General features: G+C 37.7%; 1 pseudogene; it reads left to right on the top strand.

The window, feature by feature from the left end:
• The window catches only part of LOC149221463 (putative beta-D-xylosidase 6), a 36,904-nt pseudogene extending 17,469 nt beyond the window's left edge, over positions 1 to 19,435 (top strand).
• The last annotated feature ends 2,324 nt before the right edge of the window (positions 19,436 to 21,759 follow it).

Here is a 21,759-nt window from a genome sequence, read left to right as displayed (position 1 = left end):
CCAATTCCTTCTTGACCAGTGCTTTGAACTCACAAAACTTTGAGTATGTCTCGCTCTTCTTCTACATGAAGAAGATCCAGCACTTTCGAGAGAAATCATCAACAAAGATCACATAGTACCTGTGCTTTGATGTCAAAGCTACTAAGATAGGTCCACACACGTCTGTGTGAATTCCCTCAAGGATCATCGTGGCATGACTATCCTTCTCGTGAAAGGTGGCTTTCACAAATTTTCCCAAAGTACACCCCTTGCACTGATCTGACTGCGCAAGAGTGCCTTTAGGAAGCCCATCAGAAATTTGTTGCAGTATCTTCAAGGCTCCATGGTGAAGGTGGCCTAATCTCCTGTGCCACAGCTCGCCATCATCCGGCTCACCAATCCTTCTACCTTGCATGCCATTGCTGCACAACCATCTACATGCAATTGAGAAAGGTTCTTGACTCGAACCCCTATTTTTCGGGTTTCTCCAGTTGTCTTACTGCACAGGAAAGCCTTTCCCTCACTGAAAACAACATCATATCCCTTGTCTTCTAATATCACCACAGAGAAAAGATTCTTCTTCAATCCTGGAACATGCATCACTTCCTTCAATACGAAGGTTTTACTAGACTCCCTCTCAAAGGAAATGGTACTGATACTGGTCACACTGTATCTACCATCATTTCCCATCTCGATGTGCACTCCAAGATCTTTCTCATTCAGATCAGAAAACAAATCTCAATCTCCTGTCATGTGAAAAGATGCACCACTGTCCAAGAACCATACCGATCTCATCACACTTGATACCAATCACGCGATCAACCAAAAATCCAGCTCAAACTATGAGGCTAAGGCCTCTCCTGCTGTAGATCCAGCAGCTTGCTTATTTTTCCTCTTCTGCGGACAATTTGTGGCATAATGTCCGTACTGGTGACAGTGAAAGCACTTCACCTTGGACATGTCCTGCTTCTTGCCTTTCGCACCGGAATGGGAAGCTTTCTTGTTCTTCCCCTTCTTTTCTTTGGCAGCCAAAGCACAATTTTCTTCATCATATGCCTTTGATGAAGATCCGTCCCTGGTATTCTGCCTGATCTCCTCTTGCACAAGATCTGACCAAAGTCTCTCCCATCCTGGCAATTTATCCCGGCCATTAACAGAGTTCTAATAGTAATTCCAACTCTTCGAAATACCAAGGAGAGCCAAGCTCACCAAGTCCTCATCATCGATACTCACCCCCACACTTCCCAGCTCATCCCGGCATTGGGTGAACTTCGTGAGATACTTGGGCATACTGTCTCCTTTCTCACACTTAATGTTTCTGAGTTTATCCTTGAGCGCCAACTTCCTCTGGTTGCTCTTGATTTGGAATAAATTTGTCAACGCTTTCCACATCAAGTATGGAGAAGCCTTTCCATGCAGGCTGGATACAATGTGATCCTTCATGCCCTCCAACGGAATCCTTCGACACTTTGCTATCTTCTTTTGCCAAGCCTCAATGTGAGCAGCATCAGTAGGCTTTGGGACCTCAGCCTCTATGAACTCCTTCAACCCATTGTCATCTAACACCGCCTCCATCTTGTCTTTCCATGCAATATAATTCGAGCTGCCTTCAAGGGCATACTCCAATCGCAATCCGTTGAAAGACATTTCAACTTCGACACCAAGAAAACATTGCTGCAAACTCGAATTCCACCAGCTCAAGACTCAACCGCTTCTGATCTGAAATTCATGAGAACAAAGTATTTGTCGTACAGAGATTGACTGTATGGGCTTTAACTGGATATCTCACCTTCAAAAAGAAGGATGAATCTAGAGGCTACCTGGCTCGATTACAGACTCTGCCTGAAGAAATAAAATGTAAACACTTTCTGAATAATAGATCTGATCATCAACTCTGCTCTGATACCATGTAGAAATTTTGAATAATATAACACTTATTCACAGAGATTATCCCGATTATACACTATTTTCAGAATGCATGCATAATACATAACCTCCTCTACGTTGATCATCAATTTGCAGAATAAAAAACAATCACATGTGCACATTGAAACATCAATCACACATATCAACACAGTATGTACTGGGTAAAGCATACAGCTAAAACCCCCCAAATATTTATATATTATAATGATAGAGAACATGTAACAATACATAGTACAATAATCCTCACAAGTACTCAGTACTGTCTCCACCTGCTACACACAAACTAGCTCAGATCTGAATCAAGTCACAGGTTCAAATCTCCTCCACTGTTTACCTGCCTCTACTGTGCAATTCAAAGTGAGAATAGGAATTATCCAAGCTCATTTTCCTTGGCTTGTACTGCGCAATCCTCATTGGCAATCTCAATCATTAATTGTGCAAATCCCATGCACAGCTATAGTCACAACTGATAGTAGTCTCCACCATTAACACATGTCTCCACTGAACTGTCCATGCATTGAGTTAACTGATGTATTATTTAGTTGATTTATCAGTTAATAATTAGTGAATTAATTAATAATTAATTCACATCACTCATCACTAGTGTATTTGGCAGTTAGACTAAATACAACTAGTTCAACTAAGTCAAACTGAACACAACTCCATCAACTCCTCAATCAACTCCACCAAACTCAATCACTTGAGTTCTAACTGAAGTCCATCATGCAATAGCTCAACTGACCCATAAGAAAAGCGTATTTCCTTCTAGCAGTTGCATGTGCCACATCCGTAGCTCGAACTGAAGTGCTCCAAGAGGATAAGATAATGTTTATAGTCCAAATATTATTAAGAGCTAATAATATTTGACTGTTCTATTTTTAGCCTGGCAGTCTAAAAATATACTCTGCCCATATGTCTAAAAATAGAAGTCCATCTATTTTTACCAACATGACCAATCATCCACAAATAGCATCATGCAACTCATAGACCATGATCCATATGTCTAAAAATAGACAGTCTAAAAATAGACTTTGCGCCAAAAATAGCCTACGGGCCCACTTAGTTAAGACAACTCCTTTCCACTAAGCTCCATCATCTTGTTGCATTTTCAACAGTTCCCTAAAGGGAACATCACTTTTTTTGGAGTGTTTTTTGTTGTTCTCTCAAGGGAACAACACCTTTTTGAGTGTTTTTTGTTGTTCCCTCAAGGGAACAACACTTTTGTTAGTGTTTTTTGTTGTTCCTTCAAGGGAACAACACTTTTAGATTTTGTTGTTCCCTAAAGGGAACAACACTTTTTTTGGAGTTTTTTTTGTTGTTCCCTCAAGGGAACAACACTTTTTTGAGTGTTTTTCTTTGTTCCCTTAAGGGAACAACACTTTTTTGGAGTGTTTTTTGTTGTTCCCTCAAGGGAACAACACTTTTAGAGTTTGCTGTTCCCTCAAGGGAACAACACTTTTAGAGTTTGTTGTTCACTCAAGGGAACAACACTTTTTTTTCGAGTTTTTTTTGCTATTCCCGCAAGGGAACAACACTTTTAGAGTTTTTGTTGTTCCCTCTAGGGAATAGCTCTTTTTTGAGTTTTTGTTGTTCCCTCTAGGGAACAACACTTTTAGAGTGTTTTCACTGTTCCCTCTTCGGAACAACATTTTTGTTTCTTGTGAAGTTTTGTGTGTTGTGAATAGCACCTCCTTCCTCTTGTGGGATTATTCCTAGTTCATCTCAACCGCATTTTACTGATTCCCTTTCATGGCATGAAGTACACTACTTTTATGAGGAAAAGAATTATGGATTCTATTGAAGTGAGTTAATATTATTCACATTATGATCTTTAATAGGATAGCTTCTAGATGAGAGGTTCTTTTTAAGAAAAGGGACATAGTTATTTATATACTACTTTACTGCATTGTTTTCTGTTGTACATGATACATCTTAATACCATGTTGGTTCCATCCTTCCTGGTTATAATATTCTCTGTCTGTAATAAATGAGATTATGGGTATATTTTTTTTCCATTGACATCTTCAACTTCTTCCACCATCCCTACTCTTAAGGAGTACTGAGCCTCCCTTTATTTATCATAAAAATGTGTAATAACAACAAAATTTTGTTTGCAGATGGAGGATAGGGGGTCTTATTAAGAGCCAGCCTACCATGTTCATAAGGTTGTAATAAAGTGAAATTCCCATTATGGCCACTGCACAGGGTTATGATCCATTAGATAGCCAAAATATCCTTGGAATAGAAGGTCTCATCACGAGCCAGCCTGATCACTATTGCTACATCCCAGTGAATGGTAGTGTGGTTATCTGGTTACCATGCCAGCACACTAATCTCTTCTGTAGAACAACACTGAAACTCTCCATTTATAAATTGAGGATCCTAGCTCATATGGGTTAAAAAGCAACCCTGCCAAGGCTATGGATGCCTGCTAGCAACACAGGCTATGCTTTTGGTATGAAGTTATATCTTATCGTCAATTATTACTATAATACTCTCTTCTTATTCTCTCTTTTTATCGGAGAAGTTATTTCCTTAATTTTTTCCTGTTTTGATCCTTTATGCATGAGAAATTGTTTTCTGATCAATCACATCATCCTCAGCTAGAATACCATCAGCAAAGCATCTTTTTGGCATATTGTTGTCCTTTTTCTTTTTCGCATAACTTATCATTGATCCAAAGAATCCTATCCCTTTTTCATAACTATCTTTACACACTCTGCTCTCATTATAACCATACCTCTTACCGTCCTATTATTGATATGTTTACTCTACTTCATTTACTGTCGTACTATTCATTCCCTTGCCTTGCCATCAAAACAACACTTTTCCTATGCTTTATGGTGATGAATTCACCCGTTTCTAATTGGAGGGGGAAGGTTATTCAAAAGTTTTTTCTGATTGAAATTTTGCATGCGCCTTATCTATTGCTATTCAAAACTAAAACTGTGGATTCAAGAAATTTGCATGCAGCGTAGTGATTTGTTTAAAGGAGAACAAGAAGTATGGGGGGGGGGGGGGAACTCTATTCACAGCAAGGCCACACTATTGCAACTAACAAAGGAGGCTCTAGAAACTAGTGAATGTGAACAATTGTTCAGACATGATGTGCTTGCCTGGATTCCACCTTTTGCATCACTTTCAGCATCAACTTAGCCTACATCAGCTTCAACAAATGCGAGTCCATACATGTCATTCCACATTTTTTTGGAGGTTAAACTTGAGGTAAAATAATATAATTTTCTACTTTATTACAAATTTAGGAGAATTTCATGAAAATCTATTAAGCATTATTTATCATCATTCATTCCACATCTTTCCCACTTCCCATTTTTCAAAGACATGGATTCTTTCAGTTTGGGGGAGTGTTCCTTTCATTTATTTATTTATTATGACCATGCCATTAATATTCTTTATCATCCATTGATCTTCCTATTCATTCTCAACACCTCCCTTATTCCATGTTGTTTTACACCAATCATAGATTTCAACAGATGGTAGCAACCACTTCATGAGGACATGCTAATTCTCCAGTTTGGGGGAGGAATTGCTACACATGATGGATGTTTTCTACTTTCTTTCTCATTTAAGGCATACAATTTCATTTTTATACAGTGCAGACATTGATTTGTGTATATATTTAAAACTATGAACTGAATTCTTGTGATTTTTGGATAACAAAGAGGTATCATTAAAATACACAAACCCAAAAAATTTCAAGTTAAATTAGTCCATAAAATTTTAGACATCATGCACTGTCAACTACAACCATTTTGTTTTTATCTTATGATCAGTGCATCAAAACAATCTGATTTTTAGATCATAGAAGCATTAATATAGTAGAAATCTACTTGCAAAATTTCAGCAAAATCTGGTTTGTAGTTTTCGAGAAAATGGTTAATGAAGTTTGTTGTTACTTATATCATATTTTGCTGCAACTTCATATACATATAGTTGAATGTTAATGTAAAAATTGTTATGCCTTCATCAACATTGCTAAAATTGAATATTCATTATTTGAGGAAGAAGTTATTTGTTCCATCCATTTCATGAGTTGGGATGAACAACTTTTGTATTCTTTCTTGATTAATACAGAGGCTTTGGGTTGCATGAGTACATGCAATATATTCAATTTGGGGGTGTATTGGGCCACTAATATGTCATCATTATTATCATTTTTTAACACATATTTCATCCATTTCTACCCTTGTTTATCATGTCATTTATCATGATTCATCATATAATTCCATTTTATAATTATTTATGCTCTTATGGATAAATATTATTTCTTCTCCTTTGTTTTTAATAAATTGATGATTATTATGCATGATTTTAACAATGATGGTTTATTAATAAATATTTTGTAACATCACTCACCATTCTAGCCTCGAAGATATTTTTCAGATTACAGATTTGATCTCCAGCTCATCATTACATATTCAAACTCAGAAATTCACTGGAATAAGAAATGACAGTTTTGCATTGGACGTTTTGAGCAAATGGAGAAGAATCTGGAAAATCCGAAACATGGGTTTTGTCAAGAACAGACCGAATTAGTTTTAAAATGAGCAATTTTCCCAAATTTGGTCCATATTAAGAGAAATTGAAGGTTATCTGAAGACGATTATCTCAAATTCACTGTTGTGATCGGTTTCCAAATTATCTCAGTTGTAATACCAAATTCGACCTGTTCCTGTTGAACGCTAATGGAAAGATATTTCAGATATGATCTTGCTAATCAATTTGTTATGATAAATCCAATTTTGTTATGGGCATCATTTTGTAATCATCTCTGTTGTAACTTCTCCCCGTTCTCTGTGTATTTAAATGAAAACAAAAATCAAAGAAGGGGATAATTAGAGATAGGATAGGAGGAGAGGGGATAATGGAGAGATTTAGCTTTTCACTTGGGACCTCAATTGTAATTTCAATATATAGAATCTTATTCTGAAGGACGACCGTATTGTAATGAGGATTGAATTCAATGGTTAATACATAATCTACGTTGCTAATCATTCGTATTCTCTAAAGTAGCTCAACAGTATTTGCTGGTGGCTAGGGCCTGGCCTCTGGTGGATTAAACTACTATCCTCTGTGTTATATTTTTCTATTTCATGCGAGACTAATTGGTTTGATGTTTTTCCATTTTCTGCTAAGTTTACCCTGTTTGATATCTTCTGATTTCTTGTGAGTTTACATTACAATTAGTTTACTTTCCTTTTTTCTGATCTCATGTACTTCGCAACTTTGCCATTTGATTTCATTTGTGCTCACTGCAGGTTGAATTAATTATCAGTCAAGACATTGATTTTTGGTTGATTATGATAAGAGTGTGGTTAGTATAGAATCAACTTAAAGAGATTGGTTAATAATATTAAACTCTCGGTTGACATCATTTCCATTCGAATTGCTTAAAGTAGAACAGAGTGTGATTCATATAGAATCAGCTAAAAGAGATTGGTTAATGCTATTATGCTCTTGATTGATATTATTTTCAATTGAATTGCTTACTTTAGATTTGATTATGATTTCACTTGAATATTAAGTCTTGATGCTTGGATGTAATATTTCCATTAACAATTATAGCTTGAGTTTTACAAATGCATCCGTTTACTCTTGTATCAAGTTTTACAATTCAACTTAAAAAACATTACTCTCTAAATTTATAAGCTTGCACATACTATGTACACTCTTGAAATGAAAAGACTTACCCAGGTTGATAATTAATGTGAGGCAATTAGGAGTTTTAAAAGACACCTTTTAGCACCCAACACTCCACAGGAAAAACATGTCTCGGTTTGGAATACTCGGGGCGCACGACAACTCAATTCACAAGTGGCCAAGTTTTGTTTACTGGGCATCCCTTTGTAATTTATAATGCCTTTTGAATTTGAATTCGACCGTTCCCCCCAAATTCGGTCCATTAATGCTCCCTTGGTGGTAGATTTTCCCAAATATTTCTTATAAAGCTCGTCTTAAATCCCTGTCGTCCACTCCATTTGGTCTCAAGTCAAGCATCACATCATGAATAGTGACTACAACAGTTGCTTTCTAGCCAACCCATGCAGTAGTGCAGCCCCCCTTACGTGGTCGCGGACCTTGTGACACTTTGCGCCTGCGTGTAGACCCCACATCACGCAGCTCTCAGGTAGAGTAGTTTAGAGTCTTGCACCTCCTTTCAACTGCGTGGAGCGCTAAGACTGTACTTCCCCTAGCTAGTCAGGTGGTCGTGCCACCTGTATAGGGTTTGAACCAATCATCCATCACTTTTCCTGGAAAATTTCGCCTTTTATTTTTACTATCTACGTTGCACACTTTATCATCTGCATCACACCACCATGGGTGATCCCTTTAGTAATATATGGTCTAATCCAAGGCATCAAGCTGATCATCCCTCGGTGGTAGTCACCAAATTCTTCACTGTAGTCGTGCAAACCCTATTTGATCACCCCGATTTTCTTATCTAGAAAATCCTTCTTTATTTCTTCCTCAAGCTTCTTGACTTATGCTTCCACCAAAGCACTTTTCTCCCTTAACCAAACTCTTTCTTTCATGAGTTCTTGGAGCCTAAGATCACCATGTCCAATTTCTTCCTCAAGTCCCAAGCATTCTTCCTTGTTCAATTGCACGATCCCTTCTTCCAAGGCTCCGCGAACCGTCGTATCTATCGGCGCTGCTATGCACGGACTAGGCATACTGTACTCTATTGGGGCTATAGTGTTTGCTCCATAGGCCAACCTATAAGGCGTCTACCCCATTAGTTTCTTGCACGTTGTCCTATAAGCCCATAGAACTGTTGGTACGTGCAGGTCCCAATCACTCTTCTACGCATTATATACCCTGTTCAGTGCTTCACACACTTCGTTAAAGGCTTCTGCATGTGTAACCTTCTACACACTTGTTCTTTCCACACTTCATCATCCCAACTAGAGGGACCGTTCTTGCAATTGCCTCACCAATACCTACTTATTGACTGTGTTCCTGAACATGAAGTCAATGTGCATTTGCACAGGTTGGTTACCATATGCCTATACCCACCTGGACAGATGCGTGCACAGATCATCCCGTCCATCATTCTTGTTTGTTAGTTGCCTTTGAGGCTTCCCAAAATGTATGTGCATCATTCTCCTACATTCGTGCCAGTCCTCAAAGCTTCCTTGGTGCGTGCCCCACCACCTCGTGATTGTAGCATGTAGTACGCATTTCAAAGCCTCAAAACATTGTTGTTCCGGCACCTCTCTTTCAAATTTATTCAAGAAAGCATCTACCTCACTTAACCAATCATAAGTAGGCATATCCCTCAATTCTATTGATACACAATGCAATGATCTTTTCATCATGTTGTAGTTCAGCATGGTTACCTCATGTAACTGGTTCTACCATCGCTCTATCCCTTCGTCCGAATCCGATGTACAGGAGCTTTTTCTCTCCCATGATATTCGTTCATCCGCGGTGGGATTTACCCAGTGTTGCTCTCGCACGGTTATCTTGTATATGCAATCTAAGTCATCATTGCTTTCATAGTTGTGCACCAACTCAGTGTAGCATGATCCCTCAGCAGGTTCCAAAGGTACGACTACAAGGAAAGGATTTTTCTCAAAAGACATCTTGCACTTCTTCAGATTTCTCACCCCATGTGCTCCCATGTGCTCCCATGTCTGCTTTGGCATAACGTTCGCGTCCGACCCTAGGTCTAGGATTATTTAGTCCATCTCATATTCTCTAATCTACACGGTCAACCTCATTTCTCTTCCCATCCTTATCACATGCTTTCCAATCTTCCATACTATATGCAGTTCTCCTAGCATGGTCCCAGTGCATCTATTTATGAGTTCCTGCAATCCCTTTACAACTTTTCTGTCACACAGTAGCTTCATGCATGTTTATAGGAACATCTTGAGCATTGACGGGTCCATTTCTGGCTCCGGTCTGTCTTTGCTTCCTGAAGTGGAGGCAGCAGCGAGGCTCCTCCTAGCTTCCATGAAGGTTTCCTTAGCGTGATCCAAATCAAAATTTGGTCCTTTCGTCAGAGCCTTGTGAACCCAAGTACTATCTTTAGCCTATTTGCCTTTATCATCTCCTGTTGTAATTACATTGGGGTCTTCCTCACGTGGCTCAGACGTCATCATCTGCAGGTTTTGAGTTGGGGGAGGTTGGAGCGCTCCCTTGTCGCTTAGCCTCGATATCAGTGTGCGACAATCCTCCGTCTCATGATCAAACAAGGTACAATATAGACATGATGGACACGTTGGAATCGTACAATCACAAGCATAATGTCTTAGCACCCTACAATTGTAACATATCAGCTGTCCGCGACCTCTTCCAGGTCCTTGTCCACCTCAACCTTGTCCGCGCCCCTGAAATCTGGTTTGCACCTGTTGAAGCCCTGAAAATCAGGTCTACAACAAGGGGGATACCCACTCGATCCAGACCTTGGTTAGCAGTTCCTTTTCCGTTTGGTATAGTGGGTCCGACTGAGGATATAGGACCAGTTTCCCAATATATGTGTGTGTGTGTTGAGAATTGATATTTCTTTCCTAATGATTCCTAAGTAAAATGCTTTCTATTCTAAATCTAATCTAACAACGTGCAATTGTATTCTAATAAATAGAAATATCTAATTCTAAACTAACCTGGGATGTAATCTTTCTGTTATGCGATCTAAAATTATTTCAAATGACAGTTGGTAATAAAGATCATTCAACTGCTATGAGAAAATAATTCAATAAAGATAAACCATTTCATATAAAAAGTTAGATGAAACAATTGTGAAAAACATATCGCATAGTAAGCTACTCATATACTAAGCATAAATAAATAGCTATCACCGTACAAAAGTGCCAAATGATAACTCAAGAATTTAAGCATTCATATATAAATAACTGAACATGAATATCACCATAACACATAAGCAGAAATAGTTAAGAGATAAAAGTACCATTTATAACTAGTTCTACTCATGAGCTCTAGCAATAATGATCTATTTCTTCTCAATCCAACATCCACTAAGAGTACAGAAGTGCAACATCAGTAGTAGATATTAAACAAAGATATCAATAAATCTTGTTCCATTCATTCATCAAAACCTCCTCGGAGGGTGCAAAAGTGCATGTTCTGAGGACAAGTTTTTGATAAATTTCTAGACCCTTCTCTAAATGCATGAGAAGGGTTTAAATAGTACTAACTAATTCTAAAAATAATTTATTACAAAAATGTAGGATGCATTTTAAATGACCGTCCTCATTTCAGGCAAAAATAAAGCAAAATTAAAACTAAAACTGAATCTAAAACTAAAACTACTAACTAACTATTTATGTATCTGTTCCTTGAAATTGCATGCATTTAGCATTTGCTTGAGAAGGGTTGGCTGGCCGACTTCCGAATTTAGTTGTCCTACGAAAACGGAGTCTGTAAGAGTTGGCACCATCTTCTCGACAAAATTGATGACACATTTGAGAGTCATGCACTAGCTATGTGGTTTTACCAAGTACGCCTAGTAAGAATCCCAATTCAACTTGGTTAACCTTTGGATTGATTTGCCTTTTCTTGAGCCTTTTGTCTCCAGCTTGTTTGTAGATGCTGTACATTTGGTAGATATTTACATACCACTTGATGATATACCTGATAAATATCACTGGTTTTGAGTTCCATTTTTACTTTCCGTCTTTAGCACTTTTTCCTACAAATTTCCGCGCTTACAGGTGACTGAGCAATTTGAGGCTTCCCATATCGAGGGGTTTTTCCTGGTCGCGGATCGGAAATTGCCTCCATTTCTTAATCCTCGCTTCCTTGGTATGATTTTCACCTCTTGGGCGCTTTTTATTAGAGGATATAAAGCTTAAATTTTGTGGAAAGAATGACTTATACGTTCTTGGTTCTAAGCTTTGAATTCTCTATACGTGATATTAGCACTATCTAGTATCCATTTAACCATGTCCGTATACGGGAGAATTTTGGGCCTTGACACTATCTTGTGCAAGAATGAACATGCTAGATCTGTAATAGATGCCTTAGAAGACCCGTGTGAGCTTGCAGTAGCGGTGACCTCCATTACCTTGGGATCTTCTTCCTCAAGTAAATTATACATGCCTTTCCAAGTAGTAATACCGACATCTTTGTTGGAGGTGGTGTCTGTGTACAAGGAAGTCATCTCTTTATCTTTAGAACTGGGAGCTTTACCCTTGTTTCCCATAATATCTTGAATTCTGCTATGTATACTTCTCAGTTATTTGCTCCTGCAGTTTACAAATGAGGTGAGAACGATGATAAGAAAAGGTGACGGGAAAGCTTTAAATGTGGAAAACATATAAATATATCACCTTATGTGAAATGGCTCCTTGATAAGATCAAAACCATATTTTATTAATGATTTCCAACTAACTCATTAATTAACATAAATGCACATAATTGGGCCTCGGTTTTATAAAAAAATCTTTCTTGAACAACAGGCCGTGCAGATTTGCGATGAGGTGATTTTGCGATTTGCTTCACAATATCGCAGATCGTAGTATCACAGATAGCAATATCGCAGATCGCAATATCGCAATATCACAAATCGCAGTTCCTTTATGTGTGGCAAGCATCTATCAATGTGTTTACTGCGATATGCAATTCACGAGATGCGCCATCGCATATTGGCGTTTTAAGGGACTTCAGCGTAGGTGATGTTTAAGGCATGTGATGCGATGAGGGTTTTTTGATGCGTGATTTCACATCACAATTTCGCATTTTAGAATTCCGCTTGTGGGAAGGTATCCATTACCCTTTTTCCAATGCAACATGTTTTAAGGAGTGATTTTGTTCTAACTTATCATAAAATTTAAGTCTTTTTAGATTTTTGAGAGCATTCTCCTAAGTTTATGATAGTAAGTTTTATTGAAATAGGAAATAAAAGCATTAATCAATCTTTTAAATTTTTGAATAAGGGTCCCCACTTATTTAGTATTATTAATAACACTAAATAAGAAGGGGGTTTATTGCTGGCCACAACAGCACCCCTCCTGCATTTTTGGGCAAGGGGCTGTGTTTCGGCCTGAACTCTGTAGGTAGGAGTCCTATCCATCATTAGATCATAGCTTCTATAGGTGTGCTCATTGTGTCCCACTGATCTATAGAAATTACAGAACAACTGATGCGAATTCTGCGTGTACTTCTGCAACAAATGGTAGTTTTCCGTAGCATGCTTTCCTCCTATTTGACAAATCGCGCACCACAAAGTAGGTGCCACGCTAGTTCCCGCTTGTGCCTCTGGTATTAGTGACATCGGTCCTCCTCCCACGAGGTAATTTGTGAATACTGGGTAGTGGTCCTTGTCATGACCCTGACCCTTACATTTAACACACCATACCTCTTCGCGCACTTTGGGGCAAGCCGCCCTATCATGTTTCAGACTCTGCATCTCTAGGCATAATTTTTTCAACTACGTGTGGATCTATTGAACTCCTAAATTAGGATCCTGTATCGGGGTCTCATGCAGCCTCATCGTGATCTCCAAGGCCTCTGCCTGATTTGTTAACCTCTGTTGCGACATCACATTCCTTAAATGCGGCGTTAGTGATGCTACAAACCATTCGCGGTGTTGTCCATCCGTCAAAGTCATATTAGCTTCACAAATTGTGCACTTCAATCTCTGATCCAAGTCGTAAGGAGTCTCATCAGGTAGCATTGTGATCTCTTTGAACCCTATGATCGACTGTGCCTCTGAATTTGGCTTGCTAAATTCTCTATTTAGCACAATTTGGATATCCACGATCCCTGCATTCGGATTGTCAATAGAATGCTTAATATAATAGGTCAGTGCGTGATCCTGCAAAGTGCTGACCAACATCTCTTTCTTTATGTTATCATTTGTAACTCCCTGTGCTTCCCATACAGCCCTTATCACTAACCAAAACTAGTTCGGATCTTCATTTCCTACTCCCTTGAACACTGACAACTTTATTATGCTTGCCAAATTGCTTCGTGGTGGTGGCGAAGGTGGTATGAGCAAAGATGGGGGTGAAGGTGGTGAAGTTGGTGGTGGTGTGGGTAAGGGTGGTATGCACGTAATCCTCTGCCTTATCAAATTGATCGCACTTCTTTGTGAGAACTTCGCGAGCTCTTCCTCATCCCCTCATGGAGGTGAAATCGAGGGGCTAGTTTCTAGTTCTGCACTACCTTCATTTCTGTAAATTCTCCCACTTCATGTAGCTTCGAACAATAATGTATTCACATAATCCACTTTTCACACAATAGAATTTTAATCCAAGTGTTCATATATTTAACGTACTTACCTCGCGGTCCCTTGAGAAAGCATCGCTGTAGCTTACCATAGTGTCTACTATGAACTCAGTAATGAATCCTCCTATATTTCGATTGAGCCAATGATCAACAATGCATGCAAGATTATTCTCCGATGCTTCCAATATACACACCAACTCTGGGGTCCACAAAATAGGATTGTCGAGCTTGCACCTTCCTTGGCTATCTGCTAACTTCGCGATCCACTCATATAGCTCAGTATGGAATGATGAGATGAAAATTTCGTGGATATCTGTGTATAGGTGGCAGTCTAACCACTCTTCTTTTGATAGTTGTGGATTCAAATTCTCCTATGTAGCGAACTCGTGAATTCTCTTGTCCAACCAACCTTCAATTTATTTCTTAGTTTGATTCCAATGATACAACATCAGACATCTCTATGCAGATTCCAGTCCCAGCAATGGAACCATTTGTTGGCTTGTTGGGGCCTAACCTAGGTTCAGAGTTAATTAGCTAAACAAATCCCTGTACTACTTTCCCTTTCGGAAACAGTCCATAGAGCATAGATTGAGGTCTCACCTAAAGCGGTATGGGGGGATGCTCGAACCAGGTTTCTGCATTCTTGAGATGTCTAAGGGGTTGATTTAGTCCAACTTTGAATACCTTCGCACACTTCCCTAACCTGCGAGGCCTTCGTACCCTGTTATATTTTCCATCGCGCAGCCCTAACTAGGGGCTGCGGGGCTTTCGCCCTACTAGGGAAGCGATCTGCATCATTTCCCCAAGTCACACCATGGATCTTACTTATATTCTTATAACATTTAGTTATCTTTTTGTAAACATATACCTTCTATTAGATTTACCTATTCAACACATTCATATAAGTTCGCGTAGTAAATAAACAGTAAACTTACAATTCATACCCAATATACTTCAATGCATAAAACAAGAAAATATACACAAAAATATGGTAAAACTTCTCTTTATTAATGATTCCAATGGTTATAGACTCGACCTGCCCTGTGCACTCAACTGCAGGGCTTCGCAGACTTAGCCGTGGACTACTAGGTCTCTGCGCACTCAGTTGTAGAGCCTTCTCCTACTCTACTCCCCAAAGACATGACTCTACACTTTGACTCAATGCTTCATGGATTGATATCCTTCAATGTCTCTTTACACTTAGAGCCTCGCTCTATTTATACAATCCCATGGTCCGCAGACCATGGGTAGATCTCTCAAGCTGACCTTACATTACAAAAATGAGGGTGGACAACCCTCTGACTCATTTACCATCTTCATGCTCTTCGCCCACAAATCGCGGAGTCTTTACATTGAACTTAGTCAAAACTTGGGCTTTAAGCCCCAACACTTTTCTTGGGGGGATCCTACACCCAGCAAAAACCCCATGGGCCACATTGATTTAATCAGTTTTTTTTGTCAACTCAAGATACACATCTTCGAACTTCCAAACCTCATGTTGCATATCGCACTTGGGTTTATGTGGTGGCCATATTTCAATACACCCAATAAACATTTAAAACAATGCACCTTTATAAGCCCAAAAAATAGTGGTAAAGAACCTATCTCTAGTTGCAATCATCCATCAATTTTATTTTAGAAAGCCTTGTCTTCAGTTGATTTGTTTTCTCTATACTAGGAGTACCACACGGTTATTGATAAGATGACTGTTTCTCCTTCTGATAGTAGTATTACCACATGTTTTTTGTCAAGAATGGATGTTGACTGTGGAAGTTATTTGCGAAAATACACAATGTCAGCAATAGCGAAAGGAAAAGTGAATGAATCAAATATCGATAGATCCCTTCGCAATTTGTTCTCTATGCGTATGCATCTTGGGCTTTTTTATGGTGATCTCAACCATCAACTAGAGGGAAAAAATAAAATTCAGGTTTTGTGCTCTGTTGAACATCAAAGATTGGCATTGCAAGCTGCAAGGCAGGGTATTGTGCTTCTCAAGAATAGTAGAAAACATCTTCCCTTGTCGAAAACATGGACCAAGTCATTAGTTTGTAATTCGGCCTAACGCCAACAATACAACTAGTCTCCTAGGAAACTACTATGATCAATATTTCTAGACAAAAAAATGTTCATAAATATCTGTTTCATTGCACAATTTACACATGTGAATCATTTATAAATAGCTATTTCATTCTATAATCTACAAATGTGTGACCATATGTGTAGGTAGTGAAAAGTACTTATCCTCTCTCTTACTGCTTGTGAATGTCCAGGTCTTCCATGTCACACTATAACACCACTTCAAGGCCTACAGAGATATGTTAGGGAAACTTTGTATTACTCTGGGTTTGAGGAGCTGGCATGCATTTCTAAAAATTTATTCGGTGAATCTGGAGAGACTACAAAGAAAGTGGATGAAGTGGTTGTAGTCATTTCCTTAGACCAAACCCAAGAAAAGGAGGAACGATACCAAATAAAATTGACTCTACCATGCCAACAAGAGAAATAGTGTATCAAGTTTCCCGTGTTACTAAATGACCTATGGTGCTTGTCATCCTTTCTTGCAGGCCAGTGCATCTGTCGTTTGCAGTAAATGATCCTCAAATGTCTAACATTCTTTGGGAAGACTATCTCGGTTAGGCTGGTGGTCAGGCACTTGTAGAGATTATTTTTGGTGACTATAATCTAGGTATTTTATCATCCCATCCATTTATTTTTGTTTCAAAGCATACTATTGGGATTTTATACTTCAACACTATTCCTTTTCCCATCATTCACATGGTTTAGCTATTATTTTATGTTATATATTTGGTTTGATAAGTGAAATTGTTTATGAGAGACATCATCATACATAAATAGAGAAGGCCATGGCAGCAATGAAAGCGTTTGGTTTTCATTTCTATCAGAAAGGTAGCTCTCCAAAGGGTCTCTAAGTTCTTAAATTTAGTCCTCCCCATTTGTTGTGGTTTTAATTAGAGTGGTTTGTTAATCTATGTGCTAAGGGATGCTATTTTTACAAAACAATGCAACATGTACTCATAGGATCCTACCAGTGGAAATTAGGGTTCTCTTAAAAATAGGGGCAACATATTATTTTTGGAAACCCATCTATTCACACACGATATTCAAATTTTCTAAATAGTAGCCATCCCCTTTACCATGAGCAATCCAGGTTTTCCATAAAATTTGATGAGACTATAACCTTATGTTAAATTGTCTAAATTTCTTGGCAAGAAGAGTGGATAAACTTAAAAAACATAGATTTAGGCCCTCATGGGATTTGTTGCAGTAGACATTATACTATTTTTTCGTATGGTCTCACTAGACAAACCTTCTTCTTTTTCTGAAATTTAAACAAAAAGAGAACCAAAATCCTAGTGACGTCCTACCATGGTTAACAATTGCAACAAAAAATTCTGATCCAATATCCTACAATTGTCATTAGAGAAGAGTAAAGTAACAAAAAATCTTGACCTAATATCCTACAATTGGTATTTCAATTTTCTTGATCATGGACTAATTCTTGTGCTTGGTGCTCTTCTTCAATATCACCAAGGCCTAGCCGAATCTCCCAACAAAAATACTAAGCTATAGGTTCCATTTTCCCTACACATTGGCGATGGTTGCACTGTTTTTGAAGATGCCATTCAGAGTGATTATGAGTTGTTCCTTAATTTTGGAAAACATCATTCTGGAATCCATCAGATCTTCTGGGAGTTAACCAACAATTATGTCTTGGCCTTTTGGCCATTGAGAGATTGATGCTATAATTGGAAGGCTCTCGAAGGCTATACTTTTATCCCTTCTCTCCTTGTCCTTGACTAGTTTCTGGTACCACCTTTCTCCTTGTGGAGTTTCCCCTTTGAATTTCTCTAGTTATAACTCGGCTTGGAATATCTCTAAGGTAGGTCATTTCATGTAGGATTTTCGTTCTTTACATGCTTTTTTTCTATTTAGTACTTGTTATCAAATTTTATTTTAAATTTTGAGTGTGATTTATTTTACTTATTTTATAGGGAATGGCGATGATTATACTTCGTTTACAGGAAATTGTAGTGATTTTTTTGCTTAGTTTATAGGCAATGTTAGTGATTTTTTTAATGATTTTAAGAATTTTTTAGTTCATGTAAGTAGCAATTGTAGGCTATATTAGAATTTGTTTTGTTTTCTTGCGAATACAATATATGGAGAAGGTGGAATACTCAAACATTTAAAGTGATTAATTTAATATTAATTCTAAATTCAGAGTCAAATGCATCTTTTACAACAAAATTATGAGTTGTTGCAACAATTGAAAGAAGTTTATACTAGGATCTTTTAGCATTATTGCAACAATTTGTAAAAAATATCTAGAAAAAATGTTTGATAATAACCATTTTCTATATCTCTAATGTCCTTGAAATCCAGGGATGCCTCATGACTGCACATCTCCTTGTTGGCATGTTGATTTTTTTTTTATTAGTTTATTTTGTTGATTATTTTTTAGTTCTAAAGCTGAGTAAAGAAAAAACTGGTGTAAAATGAATTATGCTTCCAATGGTAATATGGAACAAAGCATTAGAATTATCTTGTCCCTTTGGCACTCGCTTGTATTTTTGTTGTTATCTTTTGTGAATTTGGGATTTGCATACTATCAGTTTCTTTTGATTAAAGGAAAAACAACTGCAGAAAAATTGAAGTACTTGGATGAGATGTGTATGTTTTTACTATTTAGGTGGGATATTTCCTGTCACATTGTACCCTCAAGACTTCATGAAGATACCAATGATGAACATGAACATGCGTCCAAATCATCATACAAGCTATTCGGGCCGTACATACAGATTTTACATAGGGAAGAAAGTGTTTGACTTTGGTCAGGGACTGAGTTAATCAACATACACATATGAATTCTCTTCCACAACCATCAAGAAGATTGATCTAAAAGTGACAATAGAGCATGTTGAAGCCCTTGGTAAAATAGGAAAAGCTCATGTATGAGTGGAGAACACCCCTTGTAGTAAGTTAAAATTCATATCCTCCATATTTTTATGGAACCATGATAACATGGGTGGGAGGCATGTAGTGTTATTGTATTCCAAGTCCCCTACAGCCCACAAAGGAGCCCCACAAAATAAGCTAATTGGATTTCGCAGTGTTCATGTCTCAGGTAAACAGACAACCAAAATTATGTTTGTGGTTAAACCTTGACTTCAATATTGTTGAAGAGAATGCGAAAATACTTTTGGCCATTGGTTCCCATTCCCGAATTGTTGGTGATACCTAGTATCCAGTTTAACTTGTTACTAAACACTTGAACAACAATCCATAGTACTACCACCTATAATGATAATCTGGTTAGCTTCAAGACAATACTCACATTGTCTTCCATCTCTGGGAAGTAAAATGGCTTCATGAAAATATTTGCATTGTCCTCTGGGAAGTAAATAACAGTGGCATTTATGGTTTTGAGTAGCTTGGATCCTTGTTTAATATTCAGACATCTGCAGGTTGTGTAACTACTATTTTTGTTCAGTTTTCTCCACACTTGGGACTTGTGCACCCTTCCAATAAATGTTATAAATTAGAAGTCGACAATCCTTGACCACACCAATTGACATGCCCTGTAGTCAGTACATGCCTAATATTCAAAGAAAGGCATTGAATCTGGTAGTATTTCCATGATCTCATTCTTGAACATAGAAAATTGGTAAACAACTGATACACAACGCTTGTTTGTTTCATCAAATTTACTGATGAAGTGTCCTATCTTATCATCATCACTATTCTTCTCATCAAGTATTTCTTCCATAAGTATATCTTAGTTACTTTTTTTTCCATGATTTTTTTATGAAAATGTTGGAAGGATCTAGGTTGAACCGCACCCCAAATCGATATGGGCAACAACTAGAGTATACTAGAGAGAGCGCTTATTTCAAGAGGAAATCAAAATAGACATTGTCATAGCCTTTTGGCCAAAATAGGTGCTAAATCTGTCTACAGGTTTCCCTAGAAGATACCTTTTATAGTCTTCCAAAAGGATTTATCTGTGAATTTCATTTAGATCATCAAAAACGTATATTGGACTCTTGGACATACAGGTCGTTAAGTATCATGGTTGTCATATTCAAGAACTAAATAAGAATTTTATCATCTTTTTGAAAAATTAAAAAGGAAATTTCTAATTCTGAGACCAGAGTTCCTTCTCTAAATTTTTGGTCTATCGAGACTCCCTCCTGCAAAAAAAAGCATATTTTGAGAGCTAGTCTGCCTTTGTATCAAACTCCCTGTAAATGTTGGTAAACAAAATTACTTGAAAAATTATTTTTATCTATAAAACTATGATCATGACTGTATTTAGTACCATATTTGTTATCATCTTATGTCCATTGGCCCAATCAATCAACAATTTTGGATCCCCCAGAATTTGCATTGTTCCATGACCTCATTATACAACTGCTCTTAGTAATAACCACAAAACATACAACTCAGTTCTATGGTCAATCCTTTACCCATCTCCAAATTTTATAGAAAAATAATGAGTTATTTAAAAACAAAAGACATCCATAGCCACACTTACCTGGGGGTTTCTTGACATCCACCATCAAAGTAACCCCAGACTGTAGAATGATCGATGTTGGATCTTTCAGAACTCTTTGAAATTTTGGAGATTTTGGCTTCCAGCATCCCCATAGTCAGTTCTTATTTATTGAGCCACCAACCTTGGATGAGGTTCTTTACATTGAAATAATGCATTATTTCTTGCTAACTACAATCCCCATACTCATACTCATGTAAACACCATAAAAACATAGAGAGATACCACAACATTAGGCAAAGCTTCATATTAACTCATTGTAAAAATAAACACACTAGAGTCATGCACCATTATAGGCACAAAGTTCTCATTAGAGAATACAAAACCATAGCATGCACCTAGTCTCAATAAACTCTCCAAAGCCCTCATTAAGAGTGACAACTAGTCTAACTGACCCTTTTGCATGATCATTTAATGCCCATTTATAGCCTTGATAGGTGGTCAAAAAATATTTTAGCAGAGTCTAAAATGAACAACTACGTACTGTGAATGTCACATTTGATTCCATTGGAATGACATGGATCCTTGTGTAATATTGAGACATCTGCAGTCTGTGTAACTGCCATTTTTATGCAATTTACTCCACACTTGGGACTTGTGCACCCTTCTCATAAATGTTATAAATAGGAAGGCAACAATCCTTGACCACACCAACTGACATGCCCTCCAGTTAGTACGTGCCTAATCTTCAAATAAAGACATTGAATACGGTATTCTTTCCTTGATCTCATTCTTGAACATAGAAAATTGGTAAACAACTGATACACAATGCTTGTTTGTTTCATCAAAGTTATTGATGAAGTGTCCTATCTTATCATCATCACTATTCTTCTCAGCGAGTATTTATTCCATAAGTATATCTTAGTTACTTTTTTTTCCATGAATTTTTTTTATGAAAAGGTTGGAAGGATCTAGGCTGAACCATACCCCAAATCGATATGGGAAACAAGTAGAGTATACTAGAGAGAGCACTTATTTCAAGAGGAAATCAAAATAGACATTGTCATAGCCTTTTGACCAAAATAGGTGTTGAACCTATCTACAGACTGTGCTAGAAG

The sequence above is a fragment of the Pinus tabuliformis genome, chromosome Q, assembly GCF_031772625.1.
Source record: "Pinus tabuliformis cultivar Carrire ecotype Pingquan chromosome Q, CPIR1, whole genome shotgun sequence".
NCBI lineage: Eukaryota > Viridiplantae > Streptophyta > Pinopsida > Pinales > Pinaceae > Pinus > Pinus tabuliformis.
This window is presented reverse-complemented; position numbering and strand designations above follow the sequence as displayed.